This window comes from Hemicordylus capensis, chromosome 2 (genome assembly GCF_027244095.1).
Source record: "Hemicordylus capensis ecotype Gifberg chromosome 2, rHemCap1.1.pri, whole genome shotgun sequence".
NCBI classification, from domain to species: Eukaryota; Metazoa; Chordata; class Lepidosauria; order Squamata; family Cordylidae; genus Hemicordylus; species Hemicordylus capensis.
The window spans coordinates 32,665,756-32,685,701 of record NC_069658.1 but is presented as its reverse complement, the minus strand read 5'-3'; the positions used below and the strand labels follow the sequence as shown (position 1 = coordinate 32,685,701).

At 45.0% G+C, this 19,946-nt stretch overlaps 1 long non-coding RNA gene across 2 annotated transcripts; it reads left to right on the top strand.

Moving 5' to 3' along the window:
- The first annotated feature begins 2,475 nt into the window (after positions 1 to 2,475).
- Positions 2,476 to 17,793, top strand: LOC128346625 (uncharacterized). Of its 2 annotated transcripts, none has more exons than XR_008317093.1 (4): positions 2,476 to 2,623; positions 5,443 to 5,619; positions 10,314 to 10,585; positions 17,624 to 17,793. It is a non-coding gene; the product is annotated as an uncharacterized LOC128346625 (long non-coding RNA). The 2 variants fall into 2 exon arrangements; XR_008317094.1 differs by lacking the exon at positions 17,624 to 17,793 and adding an exon at positions 17,079 to 17,443.
- Positions 17,794 to 19,946: the final 2,153 nt, after the last annotated feature.

Genomic DNA, 19,946 nt, shown 5'->3' with positions numbered 1-19,946 from the left:
TTACAACATAATTGAATTAAGTCGTGTGTGCCACATATGATCACAAAGCAGGGCCAAGGCTTGTGTCTTCTGAATGTCGGGAGACTGCCAGTCAATGGGAGGAAAGGGCTCTTTAAACTGGTTAAATGCATGGCAAGCGTGCAAGCAGCCTTCCTAGCTAACAGGTGGCTGAATAAACCTCAGCTGGTGTTGCACAGGGCTTTTGCATTGACCTTCTTGAGAATAATTTCAGTCCCACCCCCACCCCGGAAAAAAAAATGTTACTGTACGTAGTGTAGTGGAAACAATTTAAGGATGAATCATTTCTTTTAGTCCCTTGAGTTACCGGTGTCCCGCTCTTCCACTCCCCACATTTTCTCCCACCCCCACCCCCCACAACCCCCGTCTCTCAGCTGAATTAACATAAAGGAACAGTGACAACAGCAAGCTGAAAAGCGTAGCTGGTGGGAGGATTAAGTATATCATTGAAAGGAATTATGTTGTAAATGACTGGGAGGGGTAAGGGCTTCTGTTCCTTGGTCCCATCTGGTCCTTAAAGAATACCTTGCCGTAATTACCCCCAGATGGCTTTGTGCTACGCAGGGTCTGGACAGCCAGGTGCCACTGTACCCTGCTGGGTGTGATATTCATTGCTGCATGCAGTGGCCAAAAAGCGGGGGAAAGGGACTTTATTGCAACCTCATTTCTTTCACACAAATATGAAATGAAGCTAGCTCATCCGAACAGAGCCTTGTTTGTCTGTGCGCCGGAGGGTGGCACACCTAAGGGGAGCGACGACGGACTTGTTCTTTCACTTTTCTTTTCTTTTCTTTTTTTTTGCTGGTGTCACAAAAAGAGTGGAAATGATTTACAGTGTGTTTCCTGCTAGCTAATAAAGGGCTGTTGCTGGAAGAGTAAAGGCACAATGATCCAGTGAGGACAGAGTCTGATTAGCTTGTCTTGCAAAGACTGATTATGCAGAGTTCTTAGGAGTGTTTCACACACACCCCAGCTAGTGTGTGAACCCAGGTTTGCCACCAAGTGCACAATCCACAGGGAAGCCCCCTTCCCCTCCAGGATTCATTTCATGTGTGATCGAAATAAACACATACAAGCAGGGGTGGCAGCAGCAACCCTTTGCAGGGTACCAGAGCCTGTGGATACCCCTACTAATTGAAATGTAGCTAGCCCATCCAAACTGAGCCTGATTTGTCTGTGCACCAGAGGGTGGCGCACCTAAGGGGAGTGACGACGGACTTGCTCTTTCACTTTGCTTTTTTCTTTTCTCTGTGCTGGTGTCACAAAAAGAGTGGAAATGATTTACAGTGTGTTTTACAGTACACAGCAGGTGGGGGCGGCGGCAGGGAGTGGGAGCAAGTGGGGGCGGTGGCAGGCCATTGCTCCGGGGGTCTCACTCTGCTCTTGCTGCATTCTTTGATTGTGGCGGCCCAGCGAGCTATTGCTAAGGATGCCGCCATGTGCAGAGAGGGAACCGGAAGGAAGCACCCAGGAAGGGGAGTGACAATCAGACTTTCACTCATGTGCACAGTGAAACTGCAGGTCACACTATGTGTGGAGACTGAGTCCTGGGCAGCCAGTTGGCTTGGCCGCTTGTCCAGTCCCACCACAGCCCACAGTGGGAGGATACTGGGCACACTGGGGCTGAGCTTCAGCTGCAGGATGACCGCACTCAGTATTGAGCTTTGGGAACAGCCGCACTCAGCCATCCAGTTCAGCAGCACAGGCCGGCGGGAATTGCTGCATGATTTGGGGGGCCCAGGGGGAGGGGCAGATTTCTGCCCAGAAGTCCATGGGGAAAAGGTGCCTTTGATGGGTGATCCCCTTATATTTAGCAGGGGAAGAACAGATATCCAGCCCCATCACAGCATTCCTCCAGTGGTTGTTCCTGGCATCTGCCTTATGCATTTTCTTAGATTGTGGGCCCTTTGGGGACAGGGCACCATCTTATTTATCTTTTATTTATTTTTATGTGTAAACTGCTTTCAGAACTTTTGTTGAAAAGCAGTAGATCTAGGCCTCTTAAGGTAACCATAGTACAAGTCCTTGGGTCAGGTGTCTGATGAATGTTGGAGCCCTTGTGAGAAAATAATTTCTCACAAAGAAGGCCCTTCTTAAGGCCCACCTGATTCGCCAGGTGTTTGCCCTTTAATAATTTTTCTAAAAAATGATTGTTGTCGATATTTCTGTTGTTCACCACCTAGTTAGTCTTTGGAGGAGGTGGTGTCAGGGGCATAACTACCATTAGGCAAGGGGAGGCGGTTGCCTGGGGCCCCCACTGCCTTGTGGGGCCCCCCAGAGATACCTCACATGGCTCCCCATTGCCCCCTGCCCAGCCCCAAGGCCCCTCAGCCACTTGCCCTGTTTGCCCTCCTCTGTCCTGCTTGTCCTCCTGGCGGGCAATCTAAGCAGCAGGCCAGCTGCAAAGAGCTCCTTTTCTCCCTGCCTCTCAGCTGATCGGCAGGTGGGCGGGGCTTCCAGGGAGGCCTCCATGTAGGCCTCAGTGAAGCCTGAACTGGAGTAGGCTTGCAGGGAGGCCCCTAGCAAGCAAGGAAGGAGGCAGGCAGGCAGAGTGGCCCCCACAGCTCTCTGCAGCAGACCCTCTGCCCAGCCCAGCATTTGCCAGGTAGAATGTGAACTCCTTTTTGTGGTCACCCCCCCCACCACCACCCATATATAGGGATCTGCTTGCCATAGGGCTTTGATATGGGGGTGGGGAGAGACTGAGAAGTCTCTGAATATTTAATTTAAAACATCTTGGAAAAATTGCTGGCTTAAAAAAACCTATCTAAAAAGTCCTGTAAGTAGCTTGTTTCATTGCAGAAAATTATAAAAACTTCTGGAACAAACAATATTATATTTATTTATTTAGTCATTCATTCATTCATTTATAAATGCATTTATGCTCAAGTTGTTTTGCAATCCAGAAGGTCTGAGTGAGAACTGTGAAGCATGTGTTGTCCTTTTATTTTATTTTATTTTATTTTTCTTATGTGTGAACTGCTCCCCAGTAACTCGCAGGGACTTCAGGGTAAATCTGGCCAACATATAAATGCAGATCCTCTGTTCCAGAGGAGATGTGTGTTAAAGGGCTTTAAAAGCCTCCTGTGAAAAATCTCCTGCAATAAAACTTTACTGAATTTGTTCAAAATTCTGAGAAAACATACATAGGCTCACACTGCATGGTTGAAAGTCTCCTTTGCTAATCTGCAGCGAGGGTCCCATTTTAATGATTAGTGTTTCCAGTGTGTTCTGGGCATTAAAAGTAGCACAAATATATAGTACTCAATGTATATCACTATATATTGTGAAGTGTGTGTGTGTATTCAGTGAAATATATTTCCAGGCAGCATACTTATTTTGAAATATCAGACTTAAATCCTTGGGGGCCTGGGGTGTGTGGAGGCCCTGGACTTTGAGGGGGGGCATTTTAAAATCTCGTCTCTGGGCCCACTCCAACCTTGCTACGCCCCTGGGCGGTGTATAAGAAGTTTCAATAAAAATAGATAGATAGATAGATAGATAGCCACTTTGGAAATGGAAGTTGGCTCTGCTCTATTCACTCCTCCTTTCCCCCCACAAAACACCTTCTGGGAAATATAATTGTCAGCTGTGGTCATAGTCACTTGCAAGAGAGTTCATGATGGAGGAGGCAGGAGACAGTGCTTGAGTTATGTCACTTTAATCAGCTGTTTCCACCCAGGAGAAAAGAAGGAATTTGTCACTCCAAAGAGCTGGCAGAGTCATTTTGTGCTAAGCTAAAAGGATTTTTAAAAAGAAAGCCAAAACCTGTGTACCACACTTGGTGGAGGTGAAATAGCAAGTTGCTGATACAGTGTCTGCCACTGGTAAATCTGAAGGCTGTTGTGGTAGAGGCACTTAACCATGGCAAAAACTGTGGTAAAATGAACGCAACATTGTTCCGTGAACTGTGCCTTTATGTCTTGTGCTTCCTGGCAAGAAATATAAAGCATGTCTCCAGACACCTCTTATCAGCAACTGTTCCAGAATACTGAAATTCATGTGGCTTCCATCACTTTTATGGTTCCGTTCAATGGAAATAAAAGTGTTAGCCAAAGAACTGACAAAGACATGTGCATTAGTCAGCCAACCCTTTGGCCCCAAAATGGGTTGAGGTGGTGCAAATAATCTATCCACCTATCCAGCTGAGTCAGATTGACATTTACTAATTTTAGTAGTAAATGTTCTGCTACTTTCACAGGTGGCAGGATAGTTCTGCAGTTGATAGGCTGGACTGGGCCAGGCAGCATGGTGGCTGGTGCCTCCATAAAATGGCGAAGCCACTGCCTAGACTCTATCCACTCAGAGGTCATGTTATTGACTCCAGCTTTGACAATGGGAAATTGTCCTATCAACCATTATCACTAAATGGAACTTCCATGTATAAGGGCGGTATACCTGCAAAGTCCCAAAAATCACAGATTTAATTTTTTTTTTGCCAAACAAAGCCACAAAATGGCTCCCACAAACAAAATGGTGGCCAGAAATGACTTCCGCCGTCACATACGTGGGTTTAAACCATGATGTGTCTACAGATAATGAAACCGCGTGTAAATTAGACACCTGTGAATATGCCAAACTGCGGATATAGAATCTGCGTGTAATGAGGTTCTCCTGTATATGTGATGTGTGAAATCCAGGGTGTGAAGGTTCCATACTTATAGGCACTAGTTAAGGTCTGGAGGATCCTGAAACTAGAAAGAGATTCACTTCAGCGCTTAGGATTCTGTGACTACTGCACTAAAGGAGCCGCTTCCAAGTAAGTTTGTTGGGGAACCACTTCTTTGGAGTGATCAACAATATCCTCTGCTCTTTTAAAACCAAGCTCACTCCAAAAATAGGAAAACAGCAATGGAGTCTTTCCAAGCAGATAGCCTAGGTCAATGATAGTTCTCCCCACACACACACCGCCTCTGCAAAGATGCTCAGGTGTTTTGCTTCCCTCCTTAAAAACCGGACCCATTTCAATGAAAAAATAAATTGCCTCACAAGATGAAGTACATTGACAGTTTTTGATGTCAACCAGAAGAAACACAAGTGCTTCCTTTCAGGGGATGGTGGTTGCAGATTTCCGCACAATGTCTATATGATGTACTCTGTTTTGAAGATGCTGCTCTTAAAAGCACACTGTGTGCTAAGTAATTGCAAATAGCAGAGAAGAACAAAACTGCGAGAGTCTTCCTCGCCCTTTCCTCCCCCCCAGAATTTTTAAAGAAGAAAATATTCTGCCACCCGCAGAACTATATTATGAGTACCTGCTGTACTTATTAATCTGAAAACACACACTTTTTTTTTCCTTCCTAAGGGGGGGGGGGAATCATCTTTGAAAGCCTGCATGTTTTTATCATCTACCACAGAATATTAGATCTATAGTTGAAATAAAATTCTCTCTCTCTTTCCCTCTCCTTTCCTCCCTCTAAAAAGGATTCCTGTCACTAGTGATTTAACGTCATTGTCAGCAGTCATCACAAACTGCATGGGATAGCATTAGCACACTCTCCAAAAGAACAGTGCTTTGAAATCAGAATGCAAAAGGGGAAAAAAAATAAAGCGTAATTACACTGAAATGGGAGGGGCTGATTTAAAAGAATGCTTTGAAAGGTAAGCTTTTTAAAATATATATTTGTACAAAAATATGAATGTCACTGCTGCATTAGTCACAATATTAAGCCATTCTATGATCAGCCACTTTATTATTTTCTAGCATATTCAGTGCAGATTATTCTTGCAGCACATCAAGTTTTCTTTCTTTCTTTCTTTCTTTCTTTCTTTCTTTCTTTCTTTCTTTCTTTAGGAAGGAAGGAAGGAAGGAAGGAAGGAAGGAAGGAAGGAAGGAAGGAAGGAAGGAAGGAAATGGTTGACTAACAGATCAGTGTTGCACACCAGGGGCATAGCTAGGGAAGAGGGGGCCCCGTATTCATCCCTCTCTCTGGCTGCCCCCCAGATTGAGAGAGACAATGAAGAAAATAGGGAGGGATGGAGCTATAGGGCCCTCAGGAGCAGGGGGCCCGTGTTCTTTGAACCCTTTCGCTCAGTTATAACTACGCCCCTGTTGCACACACACTGAATAAATAAAGTTTCACACACACAACAGGGGAGGGACAATTTTCACCGATTTGCCATTCCATCTGCAGCCCTCTGTGCCTTCTGAAAATATGCCCCTGTGGTTAGTGAGCTTCCAGAGCAGAAGCTATGGGGATGTAAACTGGCTAGCATTTGCCTCTGTGAGACCCTGTTCCAGTTTGCGTAAAGATTTTCTAGATCCAAATGACAAACTTCTCAGGACCACTCATGGCCCTGCATCGCCAGGGGCGGATTATCGCATAGGCAATAGGAACAATTGCTTACGGCATCAGATCTTGTGGCGGGGGAGTTAAATCTCCACCACACACACACTTTTAAAACTGTAGCAGCACGGTGGCACGGCAAGGACGGCAGCAAGAGCCAGCGTGGTGGAGTGGCTAGAGTGCTGGACTAGGACTGGGGAGACCCGAGTTCAAATCCCCATTCAGCCATGATACTTGCTGGGTGACTCTGGGCCAGCCTAACTTGCTGGGTGACTCTGGGCCAGCCTAACCTACTTCAGAGGGTTGTTGTGAGGAGAAACCTAAGTATATAGTACACCGCTCTGGGCTCCTTGGAGGAAGAACAGGATATAAAAATGTAAAAATAAAATAAAAATGTAAATAAAATGTGCGCAGAGGCCTGAAATTGGACTGATCTGTGTCATTTGGGAGGAAAGCAGATCCATGTGAGGAGGTCTCACTGCTGTCTCTGCCATAATGGATGGTGGGGATGGCAGTGAAAGTTGAAAGTGGTTTTAAACTTTTTAACTTTAAACTTTTAAATTTGGTTTTAACTGGGTCTTGTTTAATTTTTAGTAATTTTAGCATATATATATATATATATATATATATATATATATATATATATATATAAAATCTGTTTTACTAGTTTTGTGAGCTACCCTGAATAGTATTGCACTGGTGTGTCAGAGTATACATATTTTTTAGCATCAACAACAACAAGCTGGCCTTCTGAACAGCTGTGATGTTTCAGTTGCTTGCACACATAGCTGAGGAGTTGCTATCCACATGTGGTACATGTTCAAAGGTACTCAGTCTTTTGTTATTGCTCCTTAAGTTACAGGACTGAGCCCTGGCATTGAAAACAGGAGATCTCTGGGGCAAGGGTGGCCCAAGGTATTGTGGCACTTGAGCAAGATACAAAATTCTGCCTTGTTCCATGCCCCAGGTGGGAGCCAGCCTCTTTTCAAAATCAATCCTTGCCAATTTTGGAAGTGTACAGAGGGCAGGGAGAAGGGAAAGTTGCTAGCAGTCTCGACTTTTCTCCTCATACTCCTTGCAAGCTTTGCAAGGAGTGTGAGGAGAGGCACTGCTTGAAAGGGTCAGATCTATCCCAAAGAGCTGTTCTGATGGTGATGGCAGGAGACAACTTGCTGCCCTGAGGTGACTGTCTCACCTTGCTTCATGAAAGGGTCGCCCCTGCTCTGGGGAACAATGGGTCCAATTGAACCCCTATCTTGCCTACTCAGGAAACTACAATTCCCAGGATTCCTACGGGAGCAGGTAGAAACCATCCAAATGACATTGATTTAAGGTTGTTGTGTAGACAGGAACTGTTAACAATTAATGATCCAATAATCATGGACTCATTGGTCTATAGCAAATGGCCGCACAGTCAGTCTGGCACCTTCCTTGACAGACATATTTGTGTGTCTGTACTCTACGTAACGCAAAGCTTTACCCTGAACCAGATTTCCAAATAGTTCAATATGATACAGCTTCATGTTAACAGTATTGACAGAAAAGTGCTTTTGTCAATAAATATGTCATCCGCTATGCTCTATATTTCTGCACTGTCTATAAACATTTCTGTCTCAGATATACTACAGCAGACAGCAGTGAGATGTCAAGAATAAAGAAAATAGGAATATACAGATTTAAACGTTTCTTAGCAATGAGTAATCTTAAACTACTACAGCAGAACCTGAAAATAAGAATGGACCGAGTCAGGTTTTATCTTGTTTGTTTGTATGTATGCATGTATGTATGTATTTGGCATATTTGTATACTATGCACAACCTAAGTCTCTAGGCAGTTTACCGCAATAGAACAAAACAAGAAATTTTAACAGTTAAAACATATAAAAAGATCAAATTAAAATATTCATAAAAACTACCAGATAACAAAAAGCTTGGCTGAAGAGATGTGTTCAGGGGTTGCATAACTAATCTAGTAGCCTTCTGGATGCTTGAGGGGTGTACAATGTGGCTTGCTGAAATCCTCACTGAAATTCCCTTCCAAACCTTCTGGAAACCATCCTGAACAATTTAATACTTGCTGAATATTCATCTGTTTGATGTACATAAAACACAATGCACAAAGACAGCATACATATGTGGACAGCCTTTTGTATCTTTTGGATTATTATAAAGAACAATGTGGTTAGAATGCTGGACTAGAAATTAAGGAAACTCTGGGTTCAAATCCTCATTGAGCCATGAATCAAACTGGGTGATATCAAGCAGGGTGATGTTGGGCCAGCACTACCTTTCAGTCTAATCTGCTCCCCAAGGTGGTTGTGATTATGAAATTGGAGCAGTAGCAGTGTGTGTGTGTGTGTGTGTGTGTGTGTGTGTGTGTGTGTGTGTGAAAATATCAGATTTGTATAGCTTTTTCCATCAGGTAAGACTCCCTGTCTGAAACTCTGGGAAGCTCCTACCATTCAGTATGTACAATACAGAGTTAGATGAACCAAATCTCTGACTTGATAAAAGGCAGCAGCATATTGTAGAGAATTATAAATTATATATGGCACAAAATAGCATTTGCTGACAAATAGTAACAGCCGGTATTATTTACCAGGAGGAGCAACTGTTCATTTTCATCCCAGCAAAGTGTCTCTTCAGGGGCTTCAATGGTCATCTTCTCCTTCTCCTTCTATTGTGAAGCCTTTTGGGATAGAGAGATATTTTCCCATACCTTTTGATATGTAAACCACTTTGGGAACTCTGTTGCTGAAAAGTGACATATAAATGTTTATATTAGCCAACATCCAGACTAAGGAAGCGCTGGTACTATGTGAGAAATGGCGGTGCTCTCGATGGCTTCCTACCTCATGCAGCACTGGTGCTCGTATGTGTGTGTGTGTGAGTGGGGGGTGGATTTTGATGACCTTCCCTTCCCCCAGAAGCACTCTGTGCTAGACAGAAATATGTCCCTGAAGGCTGCATGGCCAGCAGGGACATATTTTCATGGGGCACAGAGCGTTTCCAAGGGAAGGTGAGGTCATAGAAATTTTCCCCCTCCCCATGTGATCACTGCTACTGAGTTGAAGCCATGGGGAGTGCTGCCACTTCTCATATAGCACTGGCACTGGGGGAATTGTGTGAGGGCTCCCTGCAAGTCCTTTTAAGCACATCTGATTCATCTGAATAGCAGCCACTTTCTTTAGATGACCCTGGGTCATCTAGTGTTATAAGAGAGGGAGAAAAACTTCACAAATTGTGTAAACCTTTATCATACAAAAGTTGGTTCCCAGTTTTAGCACTGACAACTGCTATGCTAACTCTCAATGAACTTTTCATTCAAAATCCCATCTGCCTTAAAAATAGTTGCTCTCTGTGTAAGAAACCATACCAGCCATATTCACAAATCCTCCTCCTACTCTAAAACTGTCAGGTGGGAAAGGTTTGTGTGTGTTTTTAAATCATTCATACTAGTGCCTATAGTTTGACTCCTAGGCAATTTTCAGAAGATGGTAGCCCTAAAAATGAACAGTCTGCCTTTCCCTCTTCTTAATACTGTACACATTCATGTCACTCATCCTCTAAAAATGAATGGCAAATTATACTGGAAAGGGGTGCTGAACACCTCTAACCCCCTTATTCTGTAATTAAATATCTCCTTAGGCTTAGTCAGTAAGCAGACAAGTTGACTAAAATGCTTGTGCACATCTTTGCATGATATTCTTATTCTCAGCTGAACCAAGGCAAATATGTAGAGCTTGACTCCTTGGAGGCCCACAGCAATATTGATTCTTTATTAAGCTACTCAGGAGCTTGAAAGAGGATTTCTGCATGATTGTTCAAACACACTGCTGCAAACAGCCCGGTCCCAAACACCTCCCCCCCCCCTAATTTTAATTTCCACTTTAGCAAATAGCTCAATCATAATTTTGAATTAGGCCATTGACTTAAGCCTCAGATAAATCATAATTCCTTTTCGGGGAGCTGCAAAGGTTATTTAAGATTCTTATTCTTCCTCTCATAGGATATTGATCTATTTCCGACTTACAGCAGAAAAGAAAGAAAATGGTAATTATAGCAAGTCCACTCAGGCTGCTTTACTTGAAGACTCATCTACCCATCTGCAAAGGAAAACTGAAGAGCTGTGTTAGAAGCCCCAACAAAAATGCAGTGGAGGTGTATTTCAGACATACAGAGAGAGAGAGAGAATTTTTAAAGCTGCAAACGGAACTACATACAAGTATCTGGATCCCTGAAGGAAGCTGTTAATAAAAAAATAATAGTATACATTTAAAGGTAAATTGTGCCATTGAGTTGGTGTTGACTCCTGGTGCCCACAGAGCCCCGTGGTTGTCTTTGGTAGAATACAGGAGGGGTTTACAATTGCTATCTCCCATGCAGTATGAGATGATGCCTTTCAGCATCTTCCTATATCACTGCTGCCCAATATAGGTGTTCATACCAGCAGGGATTCTAACTGTCAACCTCTGGCTTGATAATCAAGTCATTTCTCCGCTGTGCCATTAGGTGGCTTTGTATACTCCTGTTTTAAAAGAACTGCACTGGCTGCCGATACGTTTCTGGGCAAAATACAAGATACTAGTTATATCCCCCTTCAGTAGTTATATAGTTATAGCCCCCTCCAGGAGCTACTTAGGCTGGTGCTGCGTTCGCCATGAAGGGGCCATGCGGCCCCCGCTCGGGAGCTAAACTACCGCCCCTGCGTCTGACATCAGACGCGGGGCGTGTCAGGGCTGTGAATGGCGGCTCCTGATTGGGCAGGGCCCAGGTTCTTTGAACCCGTTCGCCCAATGATAGCTCCGCCCCTGTCTGGGTGTCATCAGCATACTGGTAACACCCAGCTCCAAATCCCCTGATGATCTCTCCCAGTGGTTTCATGTAGATGTTAAAAAGCATTGGAGAGAGTATGGAGCCTTGAGGGACACCATACTTAAGCTCAGATTTTGAAGAGCAACAATCTCCAATCGACACCATCTGGAATCTGTCCGAGAGGTAGGAGCAGAACCACTGTAAAACAGTGCCTCCCACTCCCAACACCCTCAGACATTCCAGAAGGATACTATGGTCGATAGTATCGAAAGCCGCCAAGAGATCCAAGAGGACCAACAGAGTCACACTTCCTCTGTCAATTGCCAATTGGAGATCATCCATCAGGCCGACCAAGGCAGTCTCCAACCCATAGCCCACCCGAAAACCAGTTTGAAATGGGTCCAGATAATCAGTTTCCTCCAAGACCGCCTGGAGCTGAGAGGCCACCACCCTCTCATTTACCTTGCCCAGCCATGGGAGATTGGAAACTGGCCTATAATTGCTCAGCTCTGAGGGATCTAACACAGGCTTCTTTAGAAAAGGTCTAATAATTGCCTCCTTAAGACAAGGAGGCATCCTGCCCTCCCTCAGAGAAGCGTTTATGATTTCTACCAGGCTGCCTACAACAGCCTCCCTGCTAGACAGAACAAGCCATGTTGGACAAGGGTCAAGAGGACAAGTGGTAGATCTTGCACATTATATGTCTGTTTTGCTAAGGAACTATAAATTTATATATCTCTCACACACAACCTAATTAGTCAGTGAGAGTATCACACGAAGTGCCATGATCTAATCTCCAGATCTCCCCCCCCCCCACTGTAGAGCAGCCACAGGGATTGACCCTGATTTTGATTGGAGCAGTCATGTGGGAGAAGGGGTAATATAAACCCTTGCCTCCACAGGACATCCCCAATCTAAATGCCTTTCCATACCATCTCACCCTGAGGATGCAGAGATTCGTGATTGGGTAAGGGAGAAGTAACAACAAAAATAAATTGTATGTGGATCATAAACGAGGTGCGAAACAGCAAAAATTTCAGGTGGAGGGCTTTGTTCAAGTATGGCTGCCTTATAAAGTGAGAAAGGGATGTTCCCAATAGTTTGGACTAAAACAAATTATCAAAACCTGAGGAGATTCTGTCATATTGGATGAAAAAAATTGAACAGTTTGAGACTTTCAAGCATGCATATTATGAGAAAAGAGGGAAGGAAGTCTCATCTCAAAAGAGGAGTTGTAGAGGAATTTGATCTTGCCTCTTGTTTTGACCTCACTAATTAGGCTGATGAAAGTGATTGACAATCCTCTGTACCAGAAAACAAATCACTAACAGCTCCAGTGCCAGAGATCCCAAGAATTTTAGGAGACCACCTAAAAGACCTCAAAACTTTGTCACCAAACTTTAAATCAATTCAATTATGTTATAAAGGGGAAGGATGTATTGTATTCTGTCTAACAGTTCTTTATGATTTCTTAATTAGAAGTTTGTCCCAGTGGGGATCCTGTAGAGAGTGTGGGGATGGAGTCAGGAAGGTAAAGGAGGGAAAGGAAAAGGCAAAAAAATGGAGTTGTTGCTGAAAAAAGCTTAGATAAACAAATATAAGATTGCTTTGTATTTATGAGGGAAGCAGCTATAAAGCAATCCTCAACAAGAGGCTGAGTTTGGATACAACCCATTAGCAGGTGTGAAGTCTAGGGGGAAGAGAGGATAAATAAAGGGTTAATGTGTGTGTGTTATGGTTGCTAAGAAAGTTTATTTGATAAGGGGTGGATATACCTTGGATAGGCTGGGGAGAGAGAGAGCAGTTTGCTTTTGGCAGTTTAGCAGAGGCTAGCTGTGAGCTAACAGGAAACATTGTTAGTTCAGGGATGTTTCAAGGAATTGCAGTATCTGAGGTGAGGTGCAAAATACCTTTGTAAGCTTTGAAAGCACATGGAGGCAGGAAGGTTGGTAGTTAGGGATGTGCACAAATCAATTTTTTTGATTTGATTTGTGCCCCAAACAAATCACCCCTGATTTGTTTTGCATCCAAATCTACCCCCTCCATCACCCCAGATTCGATTTGTATTTGCTTTGATTCAGTTCAGTTTCAGACAGATTTGGACCACTTCACAAAGTACTAGGGACACAAAATTTGGGTGATGGGTAGGTCCCCATGGGTGCCACCTACCACCTAAATGTCAAGGCAGAGGTACACTTCTCTTAAATACCCGACAGCCAGTGTAGATCTTTTAAGATAGGAGTGATATGGTCTCTCCGAGATGACCCAGAGACCAATCTGGCTGCCGCATTCTGAACTTACTGCAGTTTCTGGACTACGTACAAAGGCAGCCCCATGTAGAGCACATTGCAGTAGTCAAGTCTGGAGGTGACCAGCAAATGTACTACTGTTCTGAGGTCATTTATCTCAAGAAACTGACGCAGCTGGCGTATCAGCCGAAGCTGATAAAAGGCACCTCTGGCCGCTGCCTCAGCCTGGAACATCAGGGAGAGTTTTGTGTCCAGAAGCACCCCCAGACTGCATAACTGTTCCTTCCGGGGAAGTGTGACCCCATCCAGAACAGGCAGATCAAAATAATCTCCCGAGTTCCAACCCCGCACAATAAGTACCTCCATCTTATCTGGATTCAGTCTCAGTTTGTTACCTCTCATCTAGCCCATCACTGCCTCCAGGCAGGCATTTAGGGAGGTTATGCCTTCTCCTGATGACGTTGACATGGAGAAATAGATTTGGGTGTCATCAGCATACTGATAACACCCTGCACCAAATCTCCCGATGATCTCCCCCAGCAGTTTCATGTCAATGTTAAACAACATCGGAGACAATAGGGAACCCTGAGGGACACCATACCTAAGTTCAGTTTTTGAAGAGCAACAATCTCCGATTGACATCATCTGGAATCTATCCGAGAGGTAGGAGCGAAACCACTGTAAAACAGTGCCTCCCACCCCCAACCCCCTCAGACGCTCCAGAAGGATACTGTGGTCGATAGTATTGTAAGCCACCAAGAGGTCCAGAAGGACCAACTGCGTCACACTTCCTCCCTCAATTCCCAATTGGAGATCCTCCATCAGGCCAAACAAGGCAGTCTCCACCCATAGCCCACCCAAAAGCCACCAAAGAGTATTAGACACCAAAGAGCCTAAACACTTGAAAAAAATCCTAGAACATAAACTAAGTAGTATCCCACTGCCTTGTGGGTAGGAGTAGGGTGTAATTGGCACATGGCAGTTGACAGTTGGCACTGTCGAAAAGACAGTCAAAATGAAAAGAAGAAATGAAGGTGTGTAATGAATCCTCATAGGGATTCATTGAGGGGAAGTTATTATACACCAAAGAATCCAAACACTTGAAAAATAGTGACCACACATTTTGCTCCATAACACCACTTCTACAAGGGCTAGAGCTTAGCTTGTTTAAAAAATGAAAGCTGGGAATCTGGGGAAATTAATAGGAGGGATCGAAATCTCAAATCAATTTGAATCGAATCAGGTGTGATTCAATTTGTACCCAAATCTAGCCAATGGACACCAGCGGTGATTTGTTTTGTCTCCAAATCACTCGAATCAGCTAGATTTGGGTACAATTCGATTTGTACCGGAATCAATTTGCACATCCCTATTGGTAGTATCCTCTCCTCATGCTTCTTGCAAGCTTTTCAAGGAGTGTGTGGTATAATGGGTAATAAGCCTTGTGCAGCAAAAATAGACCTTTCTTAGAACTGGCTCACACCATGTGCACTTTTGAGTGTTCAGAGCACTTAGTATACATTGGGGCGATTCTCACGATCAACAAATATCGGGCTAGCAGAGGCTAGCCCGATTTTTGTTGACCGTAAGAACCACCGGGCTCGCAGCTGAGCCCGGTGGTTCTTGAGCAGGAAAACCACTCGAGAACCCCTGCTAAAAAGCAGGTTTGCCGAGCGAGAGCTCCAGCAAACCTGCTTTTTAGGATCGTGAGTAGGCGCAGCGCGCCTTCACGCCGTGCCTACTCACGAGTAGACCCCTGGCCAGGAGGCGAAAAGCCACCTCCCGGCTCTGAGGGTCTCCCCAGTATACCCTGCGCGCTTATGCAGGGCATACTGGGGCTTGCAGGGGCCGCACGGCCCCCGCTCCCCCCACCCCCCGCTGGCTCCATCATGGAGCCAGCAACTGTGTGGGCGGCCGATCCGGCCGCCCAGGGCTCCCTGCCCGCTTGTCTACGAGGAGCTCCCGCATTTGTTACAAAAGCGGATCTCACGGATCGTGAGACCCACCTCATTGAGGTCATCCACGCAATTGAAAACTGTGTGTACTCCCAATCTTTGATTGTGTCGTTTTCCTCTAACCTTGCTTCCACACAATCAAAGATTGGGAGTACACACAGATCCCAAACCTGGGTAGAACACAGTTTTTGATTGTGTGAATGACCTCATTGAGGTAATTCAAATAGTCAAAGAGGCTCTTCTCACGATTGGTGAGAAGAGCCTGGATGGGGTTTGTGGGGGGAGAGGGCTTAGCCTGCTTTCCCCGCACACAAGCAGGCAGTCTGCTCTGGGAGGCCGAAGGTGGCTGCCCACATGACTGCCAGCTGGGTGGCTGCCCACATGACTGCCAGCTCTGTTACAGAGCTGGCGGGGGCTGGGAGGATCGGAGGCCGTGCGACCCCCGGAAGCTCCAGCATGCCCTGCGCAAGTGCGCAGGGCATGCTGGAGAGTCCCTCGATCCAGGAGGCTGCTTTTAAGCCTCCCGGTTGGGGTCTACTCATGAGTTGCACAGTGCGGAGTCATGCTGTGGCAACACATGATTTTTTAAAAGGGTTTGTGGAGCACTTGCTCCGCAAACCAGGTTTTAGGGCAGGGCTACTTAAACCGGTTATTCACTGAAGAACCACCGGGCTCGCAGCCGAGCCCGGTGGTTCTCACGATGGTTCTCACAATGGCTCCCCCTACCTTGCTTCCACACAATCACTTATACCCAGGTTTTGTTCCTATCGTGCTTCCACACAACCAGAAGTTGGGAGCACATCCAGCTCCCAAACCTGGATAGAACACATTTTTTGATTTTGTGAATGATCTCAATGAGCTGGGTCTCACGATCTGTGAGACCCAGTTTCTTCAGGTGAGCGGGGAGGGAGCCCTGGGCGGCCGGATCGGCTGCCCACACGATTGCCGGCTCCGAGATGGAACCGGCGGGGGCTGGGGAGCTCGGGGGCCGCGCGGCCCCCAGAAGCCCCAGTATGCCCTGCGCGAGCACGCTCCGCAAACCTGCATTTTACCAGGGGTTCCAGAGCAGGTTACCCACTCTAGAACCACCGGGCAGCTGAGCCCGGTGGTTCTGACGATTAACAAAAATCAGGCTAGGCTCTCCTAGCTTGATTTTTGTTAATTGTGAGAATAGCCCCAATGTGTGCTGATTCTAGGGTCTCTAGTTCCAGGGTTGCCCAGTGGGCAGCCTCAGGCTTCAGACACAGCTTTGGGCTGGGAATGAGACTTTTCCTGCCCAGCTGCTCCCCACTATTCAGGATCAGACCCTATCAGTTCAGGGCTAGAGTCATGACAACCATGGTCAAGCCATTTCTTGATGTGATGCTAGAATGTGTACAAGATAACCTTGGGAAATGGCTTACAGAGAAGGAGAAAAGAACATTGCAGTAGGGGTGGAGGGGTTGCACCCCATACACCATTCTTGCCCTTAGCTTCACCCAAAGAATTACTTTCTAGTGCTTGCAAACATCGTACTGTTGCTTGGGTGAAGCTGATTGCTGAGCCCTCCAGTGAAAACCCTGTATATTCATTTGTCTGTTTTACTTCTGTTTTCCGCTCATGTAAGCCTAATATTGGTTAGCAGCTTACCATATGCAGAGTGTGGCTAAAAATGTGCTCAGCCAAGTTTATTTATAGAAGCTCGACAATGTCATGTTTTGCAGAAGTCTTTGTTATGATGTAAGGGATTCCCTCCCCCCCACTCTGTCTCCCTAGGTGACAGAAAATACTGTGGCAAAATGAAGCCATGGCTCCTTGGAGATGTCTAACATATGCTGGCACAGATGCTACCAGACGTCCCCCACTGGGAGTGATTATTGAATATTAGAGAAATTTGTACGGACGAGGATTAAGGCTTTTGGAGGAAACCATGTCATTGCTCTGCCACAGAAAAGAACAAAAGACACACAGCCAAAGTTCAAGTTTCTAGGTTGCTGTCCTTTGATATATGTAAAGTATTACATGTCTGAGCAACAGTGGGTTAATGTGAAGATCGCCTGTCTCTGGAGACTGAAGTTTAAATGTAGGTCAGTGCCTGGCGGTATCTGTTTGAGCTGAAGTATAAAAATGTTGAACTTCCTGCAATTTCTGTTTCTAGAAAAGAAACTCGGGTCCTGTGAGGTCATTGCTCTAAATATGTATATATACACACACACACACACACTCACTTTTGGAACAATTTTATTTCAATACTTTTGAATAATTTCCTTTTGTGTAAATAACATGATCATAAATACCTTATCCTTTGGATTGTATGACAGAAGGAGGATGGCAGTAAATGGTAGAAGGAGGCAAGGCAGGTCACAGACAGAAAACAAACGACCCTTTGGAAGAGGAAGAGGAAGATTTCCCCCAGCGGTGCACAACTCAAATGCCCTGGTGGGCTGGAACCAGTGGTGTTCGGGGGCTGAGGTCAATTTTCAGTGCATTATTACATTAAAATTAATTATTAAAAATACTAATGAAAGCAATTATTAGCTGCTTGTGGATCTTTCCCCCTCAGCAATGGCCCACAATTTTAAATAAGAATTCTGGCGGTAAATAGGCCCTGTCCCTGCTCAGTCACTGGGGCATCTAGGGTGCAGGCCAGCCCCAGACAAATGTCAAGTACTCTTCTTTTGCTAAATTACCATTGCTTTCAGGTTGCAATCCTAGTCACGCTTACCTAGGAGTAAAGCTCACACAGTAACACTGTCAGAGCTTGGGTCCGGGGTACCTGTCGGACAGCATTCACCCATATGAATTTGCCAGGGCCCTCCACTCATTATCTCAGGCCCTGCTCATGACCCTGCCACTAACAGAGATCCAGTTGGCGGGGACTAGAGGCAGGGCCTTTTTGGTTGTGGCCCCTCAGCTTTGGAATGCCCTCCCTGAAGAGCCATGCTCCCTCCCTCAGTGTTTTTAAAAAAATCTCAAAACACACCTTTTTAAGGAGGCTTTTTAATGCTCCATTGTTGTTTTGTTATATCTGGCAGGTTCTTTAGCTTCTTTAGCTTTTTATAATTTTCAGTTTTAATTTGAACCTAATAATTGTGGTTTTTAATCTGACTTTAAAAAAAAAAGAATTATATTACCTTTATTGTATCTGTGTCTATCTTATTGTTGTGAGCTGCCCCAAGCAGTAGGGCACTGGAGGGGTGGGGTATAAATATTTAAATAAATAATAATAAATATAATATTCCTCAGTAAATATGCATAAGGTGGTGCTGTAAGGCAGTTGCAGAGATGACCGAGGACACCTCCCTTGGAGAAGAGGGAACTGACCTAATAATTGGCCCTACCCCTTTCTGGGGTATGTTTTTTATTTATTTTATTTATTTATTTTTACATTTATATCCCACTCTTCCTCCAATGAGCCCAGAGCGGTGTACTACATACTTGAGTTTCTCCTCACAACAACCCTGTGAAGTAGGTTAGGCTGAGAGAGAAGTGACTGGCCCAGAGTCACCCAGCTAGTATCATGGCTGAATGGGGATTTGAACTCGGCTCTCCCCGGTCCTAGTCCAGCACTCTAACCACTACACCACACACAAGGAAATCTTATGTGGATTTAACTAATGGTTTACTTGGCAACTACTCTATTTTCTTCTTCCCCTTTCCCTCCCTTTTCCTTTCTGACTCCTCTCCCACACTCTCTACAGGATCCCCCTTGGGACAAATGTCCGAACAAATGAACTGCAAAATATAAGTGGATAGAATACAACAGGGTACTGCTGCTGCAAGATAGTCCTACCTGCGGGCCAGCAAAAAAGTCCCTGTGGGCCAGATCTGGCCTCTGGGCCTTATGTATTGCTGGCCTGCTCGACCTGACAATAGCTGTGCTTGTGTAATAGTACTTATGCAGTGGGATTCCTCAGTCAAGTACAGATATGATCCATCAAGCATACTGAGAACTGGTGTGTCTCTGCTTATTGAAATATGACAGTCAACTCAATGAAATATGTCCATTAATTCAATAGTAAACCTGCAACATATACTATTACTATTACCTTTTCCTACCATAATCCTAAAAACATGGCACAATAAAATAACAAGCCATAAAACACTCATAAAAATCATATAAACAATAGTGCACAGAGCAAAACTATTCAGTTCTAGTTTACTGGGCACTCTCTTTTTTCAACCCAGAATAGATATAAAAACCAAATCTTCACTTGCCAGCAAACAGTATATGGACAAATGCTTTCCCCCTAGACAAATGGTTTCCCTGGAGTTCCACAATATTGGCACAATCACTAAGGCAGCCGGGCAGCACTATTCTGGGCTTTCACCAGTCTAACCTCCTGAAAAGGATGGGATCCAAAACAGAGTTTTCCCAGATGACCTCAGGAGACAGGAAAGAATGAAGTCATTCACACAATCAAAAATTGTGTTCTACCCGGGTTTGGGAGCTGTGTTTGCTCCCAGTTTTCGGTTGTGTGGAAACAAGGTAAGAGGAAAACCTGGATAGAAGTGATTGTGTGGAAGCAAGGTAGGAGGAAAATCTGTGTAGCTTTTCCTCCTACCTTGCTTCCACACAAGCACTGCTGCCTAGGTTTTCCTTTTTACCTTGCTTCCACAAAACCAAAAACCAGGAACACACAA